The 19,214-nt window shown below is 33.6% G+C and overlaps 1 long non-coding RNA gene across 1 annotated transcript; it reads left to right on the top strand.

Moving 5' to 3' along the window:
• Window positions 1–15,715: 15,715 nt before the first annotated feature.
• Window positions 15,716–16,727, top strand: LOC127082809 (uncharacterized). Its single transcript, XR_007788219.1, has 2 exons — window positions 15,716–15,891; window positions 16,436–16,727. It is a non-coding gene; the product is annotated as an uncharacterized LOC127082809 (long non-coding RNA).
• The last annotated feature ends 2,487 nt before the right edge of the window (window positions 16,728–19,214 follow it).

Below are 19,214 nucleotides of genomic sequence, written 5' to 3'. Positions count from 1 at the left end.
AAGTATTAAAGTAAAGAATACACGGACTTACATATTCGGCAATGTTCGTTGCTGTCCCATGGTGTGATTCTCCCATCCACAACAAAGACATTTTGGATTTGTGAAATAGATTTGAAATATAAGAGAGTGAATATTTGAAGAGAGTAAATATTTGTGAAATAGAAACTGAAGGAAGTTAATGAGAATGAATTATAGAGGAAAGGTTAATTTATAGTGGTGAAAAAATATTAAATCTATTGGTGAAAATAGTGTAGGTTGATTGGACTTGTCGGTGCATGCATGCAAAAATTCATTTACCATGTGACTTTGCAAGGAATCCCTGCAAGAACGATTCCCTGGATCATTGGAAATGGGACTGCAAAGTTTCATGCATGCAGACTCGCCCCTCTGATGGCCGAGCTAAGTCTTGCAGCTTGTTGAGTCGTCCAACGAAAGGACGAGCTTAGTCTTCTAGGGTTTTGAGTCGTCCAACAAATGGACGAGCTAGGTCTTCACGTTTTCTCTCTCGTCAAATTGAAGGACGAGCTACTTCTAACAGATTTTTAATATATTAATTTGGTCTTTAGGATTTAGTTTACTTGGAAATTATTTTTTTGACTATAAATTATGTCTTTAATGGTATTCATTGTCATCAAACCAAATCTCTTGTATTCATATCTTTATCCATTGTCATCAAACCAAATCTTCTACATTCATATCTAGGGATTGAACCCCTGAATTTATCACATTCATATCTTTATTTTTTTGACTATAAATTATGTCTTTAATGGTATTCATATCTTTATCCTCGGTGAAATTACAAAACCGAGGGGACATGTGTTTTCGCAATTTCAGAATTCTACAAAGGTCTCCCTAGGGATTGAACCCCTGAATTTATCATATTCCCGTCGGTTTTTTTAAAACTGAGAGGTAAAGTGTGCACTTTTCATGACACTCTTCATTATGTCACCTCGGTAACCGAGATTACATCTCTTTCCCGTGCGATGTTAAAATCGTTATTTGTAGTAGTGTAAGTTAATAACCGATACGTATTTACGTAAATTTGATACTTATCAACCTACCAACACTATTTTCCCTGGTTATCGACTTGTTATTACGCTCAATATTTCTCCCACTTTCCTTATTTTTATTCATACTAGCGTCTGTTGAATTGTAATTCCTTGTGTCGAAGCAGGTTGCTCGACAGAACAAGGAAGTGTCGAACCACCTAGTGTGTTGAGTTGTATTAGTGTGTCGAAGTGTCGAAGCATGTTGCTTCACACAGAATTTCGACTTAGGCCTATTTTTGTAGTGTTAGTTATTTTGGGCTTTTAAAGTTTTGGGTTTTTCCTTGAGGTCCAATTTAACCTAAATCTATAAATAGAGGTAGTAACCCTTATTTTTGTAATTAGGTGAATAGAGTATTCATAACATTTGTAATTCACAGTATTTTGCAGTTGCAAAGTGAATAAGAAGTTTTCCACAGTTTGTGGGAAGAGAGAAATTCTGCAGAACTTTATTACTCTTCTCCTTCGTCGTTCTTTACTTTCTTTCTCCATTGTTCTTCTTTTCATTGCTATTGTATGGGTGATGACAATATTGTTCATCAAGATTGATTGAAATTCTCCATAGGTTTTGGTGGATTTCCAACATCTGGTATCAAGAGCTCTGGTTAATCGATTCGTGGGAAGAAAATCACCATGGCAACGAATCATCCAAACATGCATTTTCCAGCAAATCTTCTGATTCTCAATAACAACAATTATGAGAATTGGTGCAAGCAGATAAAGGTTGTGTTCTGTTATCAAGATCTTTGGGATCTTGTGAAGGAAGGAGTAACAACGCTTGTAGAAGCCGCGACAGATCAAGAAAAGGCTGCACATAAAGAATTGAAGAAGAAAGATTATAAAGCTCTCTTTATAATCCATCAATATGTTGATGCAGATAACTTTAAAAAGGTTTGTGATGTAGAGTCAACGAAAGAAGCATGGTAAATTCTGGAGAAATCGTTTGGAGGCGCAAAGAAGGTGAAAGAGGTGAGGTTACAAACTCACAAAAGGTCGTATGAATTGCTTCAGATGGAAGACAATGAAGCATAACTGATTTCTTCACCAAAGTTACAAAACTGGTGAATCAAATCAAGGCACGTGGAGAAGTGTTGACATCATGATCTGTTGTTGGAAAGATCTTGAGGTCGTTGGCTCCAAAGTTCGACCACGTGGTAGTAGCCATAGAAAAGTCGAAAGATTTGGCAAAACTGACAAAGGAATAGCTACAAGGGATGCTTGAATCTCATGAACAAAGAATGGTAGAAAGAGCTGCAACAAAGTCGAAGAGCGATATGGCTTTGCAGGCTTAATCAGTAAAAGAAAGAAAAGGAAAAGGAATCTGGAATGCCAACAAAGGAAGAGGAGGCTACAACAATTTGACTGGTCGAAATCAACAAGAAGGAAACTTGTTGAATCAGAGAAAACCCTGGAACCAAGGCAACCAAAGAGATGGCGTTGCAGGTAGAGGAAGAGGTGGCGGTCAAAAGCCAGACAAGAGTCACATTCAGTGTTACAATTGTCAAAGGTATGGTTGCTATTCTAGTAATTGTCCATAAAAGCAGAAGAATCAAGAAACTTATGCAAAGCTGGCGAAACATGAAGAAGAAGAGACGTTGTTGATGGTTACAACAAGAGAAGAAGAGAGATTCAAGGACCAATGGTACTTGGACTCAGGATGCTCATCACACATGTCTGGAAGAAAAGATTGGTTTGTCAACATAAAACCCTCAATGAAGAATATGGTGAAATTTGCAAATGACAATACTCTAGCAGCTGAAGGTGTTAGTGATGTTCTGATTATGAGGAAAGATGACAAGAGGTCAGTAATTTCAAATGTGTTGTACATACAGGCATGAAGAATAATTTGCTCAGCATAGGGCAGTTGGTCGAAAAGAACTACAAGGTGTTGATCGAAGACAAGATGATGAGAGTTCTTAACTCAAATGGAAGGTTGATCTTGAAGGCTCCAATGTCTCTGAATCGAACCTTCAAGATTGAACTCAATGTGATGGAGCATAAGTGCCTTGCAATAGCAGCCAGCAGAGATGAATGTATATGGTATAATAGACTTGGCCATCTCAATTTCAAAGACATCAGAGATTTGAAGAGAAGAAATATGGTTTCAGGATTACCAGAAATCGACATTCCAAACAAAGTGTGTGAAGAATGCGTGCAGGCGAAGCAGCATAAGAACAACTTCAGTAAGGATGTAGGAAGTAGGTCGAAGGCAATTCTTGAAGTCATATACTCTGATGTATGTGGCCCTCTCCAAGTGGATTCGATTGGAGGTAACAAATACTTTGTTACATTTATAGATGATTTCAGTAGAAAACTATGGTCTTACCTGATCAAGAAGAAAAGTGAAGTGATCGAGGTATTTGCCAAGTTTAAATCTATGGTCGAAAGACAGAGCAGTCGAAAGATCAAGATTTTGAGGACTGATGGTGGTGGAGAATATGTGTCGAAATATTTCGATGCATTAGGTGTGAAAGAAGGGATTGTGCATGAGGTGGTGCCACCCTACACTCCACAGCAAAATGGAGTCGCATAAAGGAAGAATAGAACCATCATGAATATGGTTAGCAGTTGTTGAAAGGCAAGCATCTACCCAAAGAATTATGGGGAGAAGCTGTGTCGAATGCGACATATATCCTGAACAGATATCCGACGAAGAAGCTAAAAGGAATCACGCCAGAAGAATGTTGGTCTGGTGTCAACCCTAGCTTGAGTCATCTGAAGGTGTTTGGATCTATATCACATAAACATGTGCCAAATCAGTTGAGAAGAAAACTTGATGACAAGTCGAGTCAGATGATCCTGATAGGATATCATTCGACTGGAGGATACAAGTTGTTTGACCCAGTGAATAAGCAAGTGGTGATAAGCAGGGATGTGATCATAGATGAGCTTAAGGAGTGGGATTGGACTGAGAATGTCAAGAAAGATTCAGTGAGAATCTTTTGTGATGAACCAGCTAGTGAAGTCGAAAGAGAAGTTCGACAGGAAGAAGTCAGAGGTGAAGCAGACCCAAGCAGACCTCAGAGAACAAGAAACATGCCTACAAGATTGCAAGAATGTGTGATTACATCAAATGATATGGTCAATGAAGAAGGTGAGCTGGTACACTATGCTTTCTACGCAGATGTCGAACCAGTCAATGCAACTGCGATATTGAAAGATTCGAAGTGGATGAAAGCAATGGACGAAGAGCTGAAGTCAACAACACTTGGTCACTTGTCGAATTTCCCCAAGACAAGAAGGCAATCGATGTGAAGTGGGTATACAAGGTGAAGTTGAATCCCAAAGGAGAAGTGACTCGACACAAGGCGAAACTTGTGGCGAAAGGATTTCTTCAGAAAGAAGGAATTGACTTCGATGGGGTTTTTGCACCTGTTGTTAGGATCGAAACAATCAGGTTAGTTGTTGGTCTAGCAAACATGAACAACTGGCAGATGTATCAAATGGATGTGAAATGTGCATTTCTTAATGACCCCTTAGAAGAAGAAGTTTATGTTGCACAACCAGCTGGGTTTGTGAAACATGGCGAAGAAAGAAAAGTGTACAGACTACATAAAGCCCTGTACTGACTTAAACAAACTCCAAGAGCTTGGAACAAGAAGATATATGGCTTTCTAAGGGAGAAGGAATTTGTGAAGTGCAAATCTGAACATGGAGTATATGTAAGAAAAAACAAGAGTGAATTGCTTATATTATGTCGATGACCTTTGATAACAGGCAGCTGCAAGAAGGAGATCAAAGACTTCAAAGGTGGTCTCAATAAGGAATTCGAAATATCAGATTTGGGTGACATTTCATATTTTCTTGGTCTATTTTAGTAGTGTTAGCTATTTTGGTCTTTTATAGTTTTGAGTTTTGCCTTGAGGTCCAAGTTAACCTAAATCTACAAATAGAGGTAGTAACCCTTATTTTTTAAATTAGGTGAATAAAGTATTCATAACATTTGTAATTCACAGTATTTTGCAGTTGCAAAGTGAATAAGAAGTTTTTCACAGTTTGTGGGCAGAAAGAAACTTTGCAGAATTTTATTACTCTTCTCCTTAATTGTTCTTTACTTTCTTTCTCCATTGTTCTTCTTTTCATTGATATTGTGTGGGTGATAACAATATTGTTCATCAAGATTGATTGAAATTCTCTATAGATTTTGGTGGATTTCCAATAACGTCATCTCTATCCACATTATTCCACAATCTGCACATTTATTTTTCAATCACCGTAACCAACATAATTTACTGCTTTTTAAAAAAACTCAGCAGTAGAACATAATTTTACTGTTTTTATTTTTGTTATGCTGTTCATTTATCTCTTAAATTCTCAACCTAACACCTATAATTTTGTTAGAGAGTCTGGAGGGAAAAGAAATAAGAGGCCATTGAAAAAAAAGAAGATAAAATGGAAATAATTGAGATATTTGAGTGAGAAGGAATTTGAAGGACTTATTTTTTCTCATAACACAATTTTTGAGAAGTATTTTGGAAAAACTTAAGAAATAATATTTAAAGAGTGTTTTGGAAGATTTATGAGGTGTTACATAAATTCTATAATTCAAAAAATACTTAAGATTTCATATATTTTTCTTCATGAACTGTATGTATGGATTTCTTTTTATAAATTATAATAGTATGGTTATAATTTTAACTCCTAGTTCTAACATTCTTGCAAATAAGCACGTGATAAGAACCGTTGAAAATGCGTCTCTATTGGATTTGAAACTTGTTGGGCTGTGAACAAAGGTCCAGTCTCGTCAAATATATATGGGTGCTATTAATTGTTGTAAAAAATGCCGTTTAGTGAACAGATTATCAAATCACATCATACGGAAAATCATACAGCAATTAGTTGTTTTTGTACTTTACTTTTTTTCCGATGCATTCTAAGAAACTTTGAACTTCTTGATGAAAAAAATTCATGATTATGATCTCTTATAACACATTAATATGACGTGGCAAATTTTTAAACTTTGATTTATTATATGTGTAAAATTATTTTACACTGTCTGTGCACTATCTTATTCTCTTTTTAAAATATATTTTTTAAAATAATCAAGATGACATTGTTTTATTTATTTATTTAAAAAAAAAATACTTAAACCAACGGTTCACTAAAACCTTCAATTTTCCATTTTTTTTTCCGATTTACTTCGATTTTTATTTGTTCCCATCGATCTAATAAGTAATTGATCCAATAATTGAATCAGACCAATTACTTATCCAATTCTCGGATCGACGCGTTCGATATGATTTTTAAAACATTGATTTGATGAATATTTATATTGGATGAACAATCATATACCAAAATTAAATATCACATTTAAATCTAAAATTTTAAGATAATAAATTTATGAATAATTTTATTATATTATTTAACCGTCAATTTTTCAAATAACCTAGAACTTCTAATTCAGTTGCCACACAACAATACAACAAATCAAAGTCAAATTAGTATGAAGCATACTCAAAGTCTAGTTTTGGTTAGATGTAAAAGTTGTTGTAATTTTTTACTTAATTCTCGATTTTTTGGTCTATTAGTTAATTAGTCAAAATTTTATTTTTTTAAAGGTGAACAAAAGAAACATGGTAAGTTCAAAATTTTGTTACCAACTTAGCTGGATTACAAAAAATACTCTTCAACCATATGATAATAAGACAAAGAAAAGCTAACACCACCCTTTAATTTGTCAAAATTTGAAATTTCTTAACCTAGAAGGGACGTTTCTTTCATATTTAAAAGTACACTCTTAAATTGTCTTTTTTAAGAGTATTGTTTTTGTTTTCTTTCTTAATCTCCCCCTTTTAGACTAATTTTCTACGGTGTCCCTTTGTTGAATTTTTTTTTTCACAATGTTCCATTTTGAAGAAAAAAATTCTAGAATGTCTCACTTTTTTTTTTTGGGCCTCGTCCAAGGAATGGGCAAGAGGATGAAGCGATGAAAAGCCTGAGTAGGCTCAGCCAACCAATGGGCGAGCTCATGAAGGAGATTTTTTTTTAATTTATTTTAAATACAATTATATAATTAAATAACCTTATTAAAATTATTCTTAAATAGTTTTCTAATTAATTCTATATTTAAATAATAAAAATTATTTTTTTAAATAATTATAATATTTTTATAAAATACTAACAATAGTTTTCTAATATTGTTTTTTTAAAATAATAATAATAAAAATGATTTTTTTTAAAATATTAATAATAGAAATGATTTTTTTTTGAATATTAATAATAAAAATGATATGTTTCCCTCCAAAATTTCAATAACTTTTTGGAATGATATATTTCCCTTCAAAAAATTTGGAATGATATGATTCCCTCCAAAATTTCAATGACCGAGCAATTGCTTTGTGTTTGTACTGTCTCGGCCAATGATTGACCGAGTATTCAAGTATTAATTTTCTATAAATAGCAGGACTTGTAAAAAATTAACTCAAAGCACAAAATCCTTTATTTTGGTAAAAATGTCTGTTTGGGGTCTTGTATTTTATGGTCATGGTGAAAAAATCAGTGTTTGCCTCGATCCGCAATGGAGTTTCAGAACACTGATTTCAGCCATTCACACTGGCTTCCGACAGTTGGGTGGGCGTCGTATGAAGGTGAGGAAAGTAGAGTATCGTTGTCCATACATAACATTGGACTGATGCAAGCCTCGATGGTACGTACATGTATTACCTGGATCGTATAAAAAATGATGAAGATGTTCAGTGTATGTTTTCGGCATATAGTGGTGAAGTTAATAGAGGCGTTGAAGGTCCACTTGTGTTGGTTGTTGTTGTTGATTAGTTTTTTAATTACCACTTGTGTTGGTTGTTGTTGTTGATGTGGTCGTACTTTGTAACCAGAAGCCTTTGATTATCAAATGTATTTCATAATTGTTTGTTTCCAAAAGACATTAGAAATACACAATGGTTTATATATAGTATGTGCATAATAGTTAATAATTAAAAAAACAACATAATCATCTGGACGGATAATTAAAATAACAACATAATCATCTGGATGGTCGCAGGGATGGTCCTGCAACATTAGGACATTTCCTACGCATGTGTCCTATTTCACGGCAAATTCCACACCTTCTCTTTTCCTTCTCAACGTCGTCCATCTCGGTTCTAATCCTGGTGCTGTTTGGACGCCCTTTCTTCCTCCTTCTCATAGAGTCGTCGTGGCAAAGAGTAAATCCTTCATATTGTGGCCAATTCTCCTCATGGGGAAGTCCTAGGAAACTCTCCTTATATACCTTGAACACGTTAATAATTTTGAAGAAGTCTGGAATGTGAATGGAGTAGTCCTGATGTATGCTCGAACATGCTGCGATTACATGCGAGCAAGGTAAGTGAAATGCCTGAAATTTCTCACAATCATAGTATTGTTTCCTCATATCAACGCTGAATGTTCTAGTTGGTCGACCGTCATGATGATTAATCTTCTCTTGGACCATGAAATAGAATCTCTCGCGATCAAACTGCATGACTTTATACGTGTTAGCTTTCATGACCTCCTCAGCCATCCCCTTGTTGCAGTTATCCGTGAAAACCGACCCAGAGGCTAACATTTTTGTCCACCGATGGCCTCTTCTACCAAATAGTGATCCTAATCAATAGTACGTAGATTTGACCAATGCAGTGATTGGAAGGTTTCAGGTTTCTTTTAGCACCGAGTTCATTGCTTCTGCTAGGTTAGTTGTCATGTGACCCCAGCGTTGCCCTCCGTCAAATGCCCTTGCCTACTTCTCCCGAGGGATGTTGTCTATCCATGATAAAGCGTCGTTGTTTGTTCTTCGGATTTCCCCCCGATAGTAGTTAAATTTCTCCTTTGTTAACGCATAACCCATGTTAACAACTATTTTGCGCAAATTCTTGTCTTTAATCTCGCGCATGAAGTTTTGTGTGATGTGTCTAATACAATAAACGTGTGATGATGGAGGATACTGCCATCCATTTTCCGGATTGTTATATGCACTCTTTATCGATTCATGCGTGTCTGATATTAGACACAAATTTGATTGAGGAGTAACGTGTATTCTTAAATTCTTAAGAAAGAAACTCCAAGCTTCCTTTGTCTCACTTTCAACCAATGTGAATGCTATCGGAAAAATGTTCTCGTTCCTATCATATGCCACAGCCAACAACAGATTCCCTCTTTACTTGCCATACAACCATGTTCCATCAACCTGCATAATAGGTTTACAATACGCGAAACCACGTATACATGGTCGAAACGCCCAAAAAAGACGATGAAATATCCTTTGGTCACCCAAGTGTGAACCATCATTTGAAATCACAGGTAAGGATTGCAATTCTATAATGGTACCTGGTAGATATATTTTCATTACCAGTATCCACTACGGCAGATCGTTGTAAGATGTCTCCCAATTTCCATACAGTGACTCAATTGCCTTACACTTTGCAATCCATGCCTTTTTGTAGGATATGATATACCTGTATTTCTCAGCAACATGAGTGATGATCACCTTCACCTTAAGAGAAGCGTCCCGATTTACAAGCTCCATTATGATCTTACTAATCATTTATGAACTGAGTTTTGTATGGTCTTGTGACATGGAAGTGGTTGTGCACATATGAGGCCCACCAGACTTACCAACTCTCCACCTTGAGTTGCCCTTACGCAAAGAGACCCTGCATTTGAAATTGCATGTTGAATTTCTACATTTGATGACATAACATACATTGTCAGATTTAGTCACAAAAAAATCTAGACTACGTTTTATATGCCATTGTTGCAACCCCAAAACACACTCTTCCTTATTTTCATATTCGATGCCCTCCTCTATTTCGTCATCATTGTGAGTTGGTATGAAACTTCCAAAAATGGAGATTGGTTCAGCATCATCCAAACTTATATTTTGCATGTGCATAGGTGGGTTGTACAAACTAATTGGTTGAGCTCTTAGTGAAACGGTCGGTGTGTCGAAGATGTCTTCATTGGCATCGTCATCGCTAACACCAAATAGATCTTCAAATCGAACCTCTTCTTGATCATCCTCAATATTCTCGCCCACCTCTTCATTTGGTATGAAAGGTTCATTATTTTGATTCGGTTCTTCGTCAATGGCTTGACTCATTCCGTACTGGTGTGACTGTATAGATTGCGTTGGATAACTGAGATTTTCATTGTGAGTCGGTTTTTCTTCAAGATTTTCGACTAGACAAACATATATCTCAACGGTGGGTAATTGAGAAAATGTTATATGACATTGAAACATCGACTTGACATCTTCGTCAGTCTCAATGGGTGTCATTATGTAAAAGACAATATTATCGTCTCCATTAATTAATGGATGGTGATAAATGATATCTTCAACACAACTTTGTAACTTTTTTTCAATACGGTCTTTTAGATGATGGAAGTCGGAGTTGATGTGGATTTTGAACAAATGCAAAATCGTATTGCAAAATGAGAATCCCTTATTTGCATCTGTGAAAAGGGACCCGTTGGAAAGGATAGACAAAATTAAATTTCTTTGAGCCATGAATGTAGGATATTTGGTTTGATGAAGGAGATATGAATGTAGAATATTTGGTTTGATGAAAATAAGTAAAGATATTAATGTAGTAGATTTGGTTTGATGAGAATGAATGAAGATATGAATGCAATTTATAGTTAACAAAACAAATTCCTAGTAAACCAAACCCTAGAGAAATGTCACATGCAGCTCGTCCTTCAATTGGAAGAGAGAGAAAACGTGAAAACCCTAGATGACTAAGCTCGCCCATTCATTGGACGAGTCATAACCCTAGAAGAATAAGCTTGCCCATTCATTGGACGAGGCAACACGTTGCATGGCTAAGCTCGTCATTCCATTGGACGAGGCAACACTTTACAAGGCTTAGCTCGGCCATCAAAGGGGAGAGTCTGCACGCATGCAATTTTGCAGTGAAATTTCCAATCAGTAGGGGAATCGTTCTTGCATGGATTCCTTGCAAATTCAACACAGATTTTTTTTGCATGCATTCCCTAACTAGTCCAATCAACCTATACAATTTTCACCTATATATTTAATATTTTTATACCACTATAAATAAACCTTTCCTCTACAAATCTTTCTTATCATCTTCCTTCAATTTCTATTTCACAAATATTTAGTCTTTTTGAATATTTACTCTCTTCTATTCCAAAATGTCTTTGTTGTGGATGGGCGAATCACACCGTGGGACGGCAACGAACATTGCCGAATATGTAAATCTCTTTCAAATCTAATTCACAAATTCAATAGGTAAATATCACATCAAATACTCATTACCATTTTTATTTGAATTTCAAGAAGACACTAGGTTCCGGGTCCATTCTCATACATACATTCAACCAAGTGTAGTTATAATACCGTATTTGGAACTAGCTGGTTTTGCAAATGTAGCCAAGATAGCAAGTTTAAAAGGAGATTCTAAACTAATTGTTGCATTGTTAGAGAGATGGAGACCTGAGACACATACATTTTATTTACCAACGGGTGAATATACTATCACACTGGAGGATGTGAGTATGTTACTCGGTCTTTGAATTAATGTTAAAGCTGTTAATGGCCCAACAAATGTAACCAATGATGTTTACATGGAGAATTTGGGCGTCGAACCAACAACTTCAGATAAAAATGGGGTTTCTGTCAAAATTGTTGGGTTAGAAGCCCTATTAACACAACTGAAAAATAACCCTAACCCGACTGAGGCGGAAAACATTCTTCATTCAAAAGTTTATATTTTACTATTAATTGCTACTTATTTAATGTCAGATAAGAGTCACAATTTATTGCATTCTTCTTGGTTACCTTTAGTAGAAGACCTAGAAAAATGTAACACATGCAGTTGAGGTTCTGCTTGTCTGGAGACACTATATAGACATATGTGCAAGGCAGTCCATAAAGGAGTCAAGATCATAGGACGTTGTGTTGTATTACTAAGTGTATGGCCATTCACAGGCATATCCTTGTTAGCCCCGGATAGTAACGAGGTTCCATCACATCCTTATGCATTAAGGTACTGATTTTCATTTAAATGCAATTTATATTTCTAAAAATTAATTATACGTTGCTTTAAGGTATTTTTTTTTAATATGCAAGATGGTGCAAACGAGGTATGAATTACGGAAATAATCCTCGTCATCATCTACGGGGGTACCGTGTTGCAATTGAACACATGGAAGAAAACGATGTAAGCATGATTAATTATAATATTCAACTTATCTAAATTTATTTTATACATTCTAATAGTTATATTTCTTTTAAAAGTTTATATGGAGGTCGTACATACAATATTTAGTGTCTGATTATAGTAACAGCCGAGTTTGGAGTGCAACGACATATATAGTATGTTTTTTTACCATTGAGATGCATCAGACGGATCGGGTCAAATTACAATTTGGATTTGAACAACAAATACCGTCTCAGTCAAGATGTCTAAGTGAACACCATACTATGACTATGGTCCAAGCTTGGGACAAACATTGGCAAGATTTAAACAAAGAAGAGCTAAAAGAATGGAAAAGGAGAAGGCATTTGGTGTTACAAGGTAACTTGGTAATTGGTGAGTCTAAACCGGGTAGAGAATACATGAATTGATTTTTATCAATTCCTTTTATGCACGTTGCTCCAACACAATTTTTGACTGATCCCCGTCAACGTGTAGCTTCTTCAACCCAACAAACAACATCACCCTCACATCAAGATATTCCCCCCACATACACATCCACATTTGGGGCCCAACCATCATCATCAACTCAACAAACTTACCAACACACCCAGACCACCCCCAACAACACACCATTTATTCCACCTCAACCCAACACCATAATCCCCAAACTCCATTCCCTCAAACAAACTACTTTTACAACCAACAATATCAACAACAAACCAACCTACGCCCACCCATACAATACACTCCAATTCCCCAACCCAACTTTGAATACTCAAATCCTCATTCTCAACCCCAAACATTTAACACCACATTCGCACAACTCACTCCTACATATAACCCTGATGATGTCTACTATCCTCCTATCCAACACATCCAACCCATCACCTACACCCAACTCACACATTCACTACACAACTTTGACCTCACTGATGACCATCTAATGAATATGCCTTCTTTTCGCATTCAAGAACTCGACGGTATGGATATGCCTCCAAACACATCACAACAACATCAAAGCCAACAACAAGATCTACATGAAGAATTGTCTTTCGACTCATCTCCGTCTCCCGCAAGACAAAGACAAGAAGACTTGGGCAAGGAAAAACGCAAAAAAAATGGCACAAGATGTGGAACAAACGGTCACTATAAATAAAATGTATTTCTTCCATTATATCAATAAAATAATTATTAATCATTACAATTCATTATATGCCTCATTATAATATTTATAGTTGTATTATTAGTATTTAAAAAAAATCATTTCTATTATTAATATTTTAAAAAAAGCATTTTTATTATTAATATTTTAAAAAAAATATTAGAAAACTATTATTAGTATTTTACAAAAATATTGTTATTATTTTAAAAAAATCATTTTTATTATTTAAATATAGAATTAATTAGAAAACTATTTAATAATAATTTTAATAAGGTTATTTAATTATATAATAGTATTTAAAATAATTAAAAAATAAAAAAGTCTCCTTCATGAGCTCGGTCAACCAATGGCCGAGCCTACTCATCATTGTCATCGCTTCATGCTCTCGCCCATTCATTGGACGATGCGCAAAAGAATAATGGGGTATTCGGAAGAAAAAAAATTTCAGAATGGGACATTGTGAAAATAAAATTTTAACTTTGGGATACTGTAGGCAAAAAGTCCCCCTTGTAAACATGATACATGCATTATGCAATTATGAAATACTTTTCAACTAATTGGCAATGATGTAGTGGCCAAACCTAGTACTTCATTTTGTGATTGATATTCAAAAGATGGCATTGATGATTCACATGACTTGTGTGAGACCTGGCTAATGCGACAAAAATAAAACTAATTAATTAAAAGAAGTATATAATGGAAAATTAAAATGATATAAATAATTAAAATAAAAATATTCTTAAAATCGTGTATTCAATTCTTTAATTAAATATCTACAAGTTTTTTTTAACAAAGTTTTTTATTTTAAATTTGTTAACATATACTTTTAAGGTAAGATATACATAATGTGTTTCTTAATGTGGTAGCATTTTAGGACAATCAATTATAGTTTAAACCATGGACCATTCTAACTAGTGCTCTATCAACTATACTAAATATAAACATCCATTTATTGTACATTAATATCATAGAATAATTTTAATGGAATAAAAAAGATTATGACAATAATTTTGTTCCCATAATATTCTTATATTCGTCTCACTAAGTACATTTAACTAGATTCTTGTCTTTGAAATAAATTTTAAATTAAAGATCAGAGCAATCTAAGATCTCTCAAGTGGATTTTTACTTTAGAAAAAAGGGTTAGTAAATCATAAATTATACGCATAAAGTATTATAATCTTTTTATCCAATTTCAAATCTTCTTTGACAATATCATTGGTGTTGGTGTCACTCACTAATATCTTGATTCTTTTTTATGTGCCTAAAATGATTTTAAGCACTAAATCTGCACATTCATTTATATAAAGTTAAAAAATATAACCGGGGGCTATGAAACTTGTAGCTAAAATGCACACAAGTTGCTCTATAGGCCATGTTAATAGCAAATACCAACTTTTTAAGGTTTGACATGTGGAATCCATACATAACTTTCCAATTTAATGACCCACTAAGCATGATAGATATTAGGTTCAAAGAATATCAATGTTGGGTTACAATCCTCTCCTTTTTTTTAAAGCTATAGAGATAAACGGTTGTATTTTGTAGTTTAGATTTCACTTCAGTCGGAAAAACAACCAATGAGAAAATAGGTGATCATTTTATTACATCATTGTCACCTCGCCTTCAAAATTGAGGTAAGAAAACCTACTTCAACCGAGGTAAAAAAACATGCTTAAACTAATATAAATTTCATTAAAAAAATTAAATATTTTTTTAAAAGTCTTAGTTTATTTCATTAGATGCAAATGAGAATGATTAAGTTTTCCATCATCTATGAAAGAGTAAAAAGTTAGATTTATAGAAGAGAAACATTTGTATATTTAATGTCATAAGTTTTGAATGGATATGTGACGTCTTCCTCTCTTATAATTCTAAAACACTATAAAAAAACTTTCCTCTAGCGTCATAATGTTGCGACGTGAAAATCACGTGACAAAAAAGGCAGTTGCAACGTGATTTTCAGGTCATTAATGTTTTTTAATAATTAAATAAAAGAATCACCGTTTCAGATGGTGGTTGGTTATAAAATTAAAAAGGAAAAGATTACGTCGTGATAATCACGTCGCAATACATATTTTCAAATAAATAAATAAAAGGCGTTAGTAATTTCAAATGGGGGGAGATTCAAAATTTTAAAAAATTAAATTGTGACGTGCAAATCACGTCGCAACATACTTTTCAAAAATTCAAACAGAATCGCGTGAGAATCTTGACTGAGTCAATTGATGTTCAGTCAAGATATAGAGTCATTCTGACAGCTTATTAGTACCGACATGATAATCATGTCGCAAGGCAACAATCACTTTTCAATTGTCATGTGATTTTCACGTCGTTGAATTGCGACATAATCTCCACGATGTTGACTCTAATATATAATTTCAACGCTCTTCAATTCCTCCCACGCACAAAAACTCTTCTTCACAACTCATTCTCATTCTCTCTGTTCTCTAATTTCTCTCTTCCCATCTCATACAATTCATCCTTGTCTCTTCCAACCTTAAATCTTAAAGTTCAATTTTCTCACCATCATCCAATTCATTCAAAGGTAAGAAATTATTTCTTTTATTTTTCTTTTATTTGAATTTTGTTTAATTGAAATTTTTGTTTTATTATTAATATTTATTTTTTATTTTTTTCATTTTTTTTAGATTATTAAGAGATTCATTCAAGAAGTTGATTCTTCATATTTTGAAAATTATGTTTTTATATTTTTTTCAAAATTATATATATATATATATATATATATATATATATAATATATATATATATATATATATTAATATAATATATATATATATATATAATATATATATATATATATATATATATATATATATATATATATATATATATATATATATATATATATATATATATATATATATATATATATATATATATATATATATATATATTATTTTTTACTTTATAATATAGTATTTTAATAGAATATATTAAATAGTTATAAAAAGGAACTATTATATTTATTTAATATTTTTTATAATATATTGTGTATATATATTAGTGTTATGAATTCCTACATCTTTGTTGCGTAGTGAAATATTTAACGTTTGTTGTATTCTCGACAGCTCTAAATTCTCACAACAGATATGATGAAGAGGTAATTAAGGGTTGTTACTTGTGAGTGCAATTCAAAGATGAGTGGGCATGGTGGGCATAAATGGGCTTAGCACTAGGCTTTGATTTGTGGGTCCAATGTGAATCATTGCATTTGCATCGTGGCTTGCAATAACCATCACAAGAAAGCAACAAAATGTGGACCCAATATATGTTCTTTAGTAACTAGGGCTTCCTTTGTTAATAGGATACCCGTTGCTACAACTATTATTATTATTATTATTATTATTATTATTATTATTATTATTATTATTATTATTATTATTATTATATAATTACTGTATAAGATAAGCTGAAGGAGTAAAGCCTCTCTCTTAATAGTGCGTGGCACTGGCAGTTTATTCAGTTGATTATCTAACTATAAATAATATATCCTCCTAAAATACCCTTTCCATTTTGGGCAAAATGTTCTTTGACAACGAAGAGAATGAATCTAACAAAAAAAAAAGAGGTTGAACCTTTGTCAAGGGTTGAGATTTTATAAAGACGACCGCACAACTTATTTGGAGCCTAGCAACCATGAAATTGGTTAGAGGAGGCACTGCATGCAGCCATGGGTCATTTATTAAAAAGTGTTATTAAAACTTATTATAAATATTTATACTTTTACACAAAACCTTTTTTTTTAATAAATAAATTGTAGTCTCATGATTGTTAACTCTCGCGATAATCTTTTCTTTGAGAAAAACTCAAGAAACTATCTCTCATGATTGTGGCCTCTCATTAAAGTGTGATAACTAATTTTTTTTATGGGAAAGAAGATTGGATTAAAATAAGTATAAGAGGTACTCAACTCATATACAACAGACAAACTGATACAAAGAACAAACAAATGTATGTGAAAAATTAAGAAATACATCTCAGAGGGTTAGAACTCTAAACAATCTTATCATACAAACAAACCCCATTGAACCCTCGTCTAAATAGAGCATCATTTCTCACTAACCACACAACCACAAACCTGAAGAGAAGATGCAATTTATTATGATTTCTACCCTTCAAAAGCTTTCTAAAAGCCTTAAGATGAAGTATAATCTCACCAAAATTCTGTAACCTATTTAGCCCAATCCAGTCCAAAATAGATGAAGGTGGGATTCCTCCGGACCAACACAAAGAGGACATACCAGATTGTGAACACCATTTAGGACCCCACACTTAGCTAACTTATCTCTAGTATGAAGCTGGTCAAGAAGGAGCATGTAGATGAAAATCTGAATAATACTAGGTGTCATATCCCAAAATTTTCCCTACTACTTTCCCACTTTTCAGCTGGCTCTTGGTCTATGATTCATTTGTATACTCATAGTCATTTAGGTCATTCACTTACAATTATATTTTTTTAAATGACATCATTTGATTCAAGGATTCCTTCTTATTTACAAGGCATTGAATTATTGGTTTGCAATCTTGTGTTCATTATGCTTCAATTTAAATTTTAGTTATGGGCACAACAAAACTTTGTTTGATCATTCTCTTGGATGAAGTCTTTTGAAGAACCCTAATATTGGTCCATGACATTTGGATCATGTTGATTGCATCATGGCATTGTGATTTAGAGGTCACTTCCAAGTTTGACTTTGGTCAACAAAAGTTAACCATGGAAGGTTGACTTTTTGTTGACCAATCTCTTATAAGGTCTTACTTAGTGATTATCTTTGGCTCTATTTGATTCAAGACTTGGCATACAAAGGATCAAAGATTCATTCAACAAGTCAAGTGCTATTCAAATTCATTCAAGATTCAAGTTTGGAAGGGAAGGTCATTTTTCTTAAAACACAAGTTATAATTCAATTCAAGGATAATTTTCATTGCAAACCTTCAAAGCATACATTACAAAAGAATCCAAAATCCAAAATTGCAAATTCTACATAAAAAGTAATACATTTGACCTAAGGTTGACTTTTGGTCAACTATTGACTTTTTGATCAAACAATTGACGAAAGTTAAACTAGAACCTAAAGTCCACTTTGGTCTTCATCCCCATAGGTCCTCCATTTTGTGCCTCCATGTCCTCAATGACTTCAAAACTTCTTCATGTTCTTGGTGCATTCCACAAACTTCCTCTTGATGCCATACTTTGAACATGTCATAGATAAGCCTTGATCACTCCACCTTATGCACACCAACCCTGCACCAAACAAGACCAAAATAACTTTGTTTTACATTTCAAGCCAAGTATACCTTTCATATTTTCAATACATAATCAAAACCATTCATTATACATAACACAAGCCACCAACAAATCAAACTTGGCATATTCAAACTAAACTATGCATCCTAACCCATTAAGCCAACTAATGGTCATTCAATAGTATAACAATTCATTAACAATCAATCTCTAGTTCTATCGTTTCAACTAACATCATAAATAATAATCTAAATGTAAGACCTTTAACAATTCTCACATTAATTCCAACCTAACATGCTAACTGTCACAACAATTACACTAAGCAAATAACATTTCCACATGCCATTAACATACATTCTTACTTAAACTAGTTACATAATAGTTCACACTTTTTCCATACAAATTCAGCAATAGTTTGCATCAAATTTCACAGTCTCATTCAGTTTAACTATCCTAAAATGATCCTACAATCATTCACTAATAATTCCATAGCAATTCTAATAGCCACTGATAAGTCAATTCAAGAACACATCTAATAGTCCACTAACAGACTTAACAGTCCAATTCAATTCTCCTAACATAGCTAATCATCTAACCGTTAG

Source organism: Lathyrus oleraceus, chromosome 5, assembly GCF_024323335.1.
Source record: "Lathyrus oleraceus cultivar Zhongwan6 chromosome 5, CAAS_Psat_ZW6_1.0, whole genome shotgun sequence".
NCBI lineage: Eukaryota > Viridiplantae > Streptophyta > Magnoliopsida > Fabales > Fabaceae > Lathyrus > Lathyrus oleraceus.
This window is presented reverse-complemented; position numbering and strand designations above follow the sequence as displayed.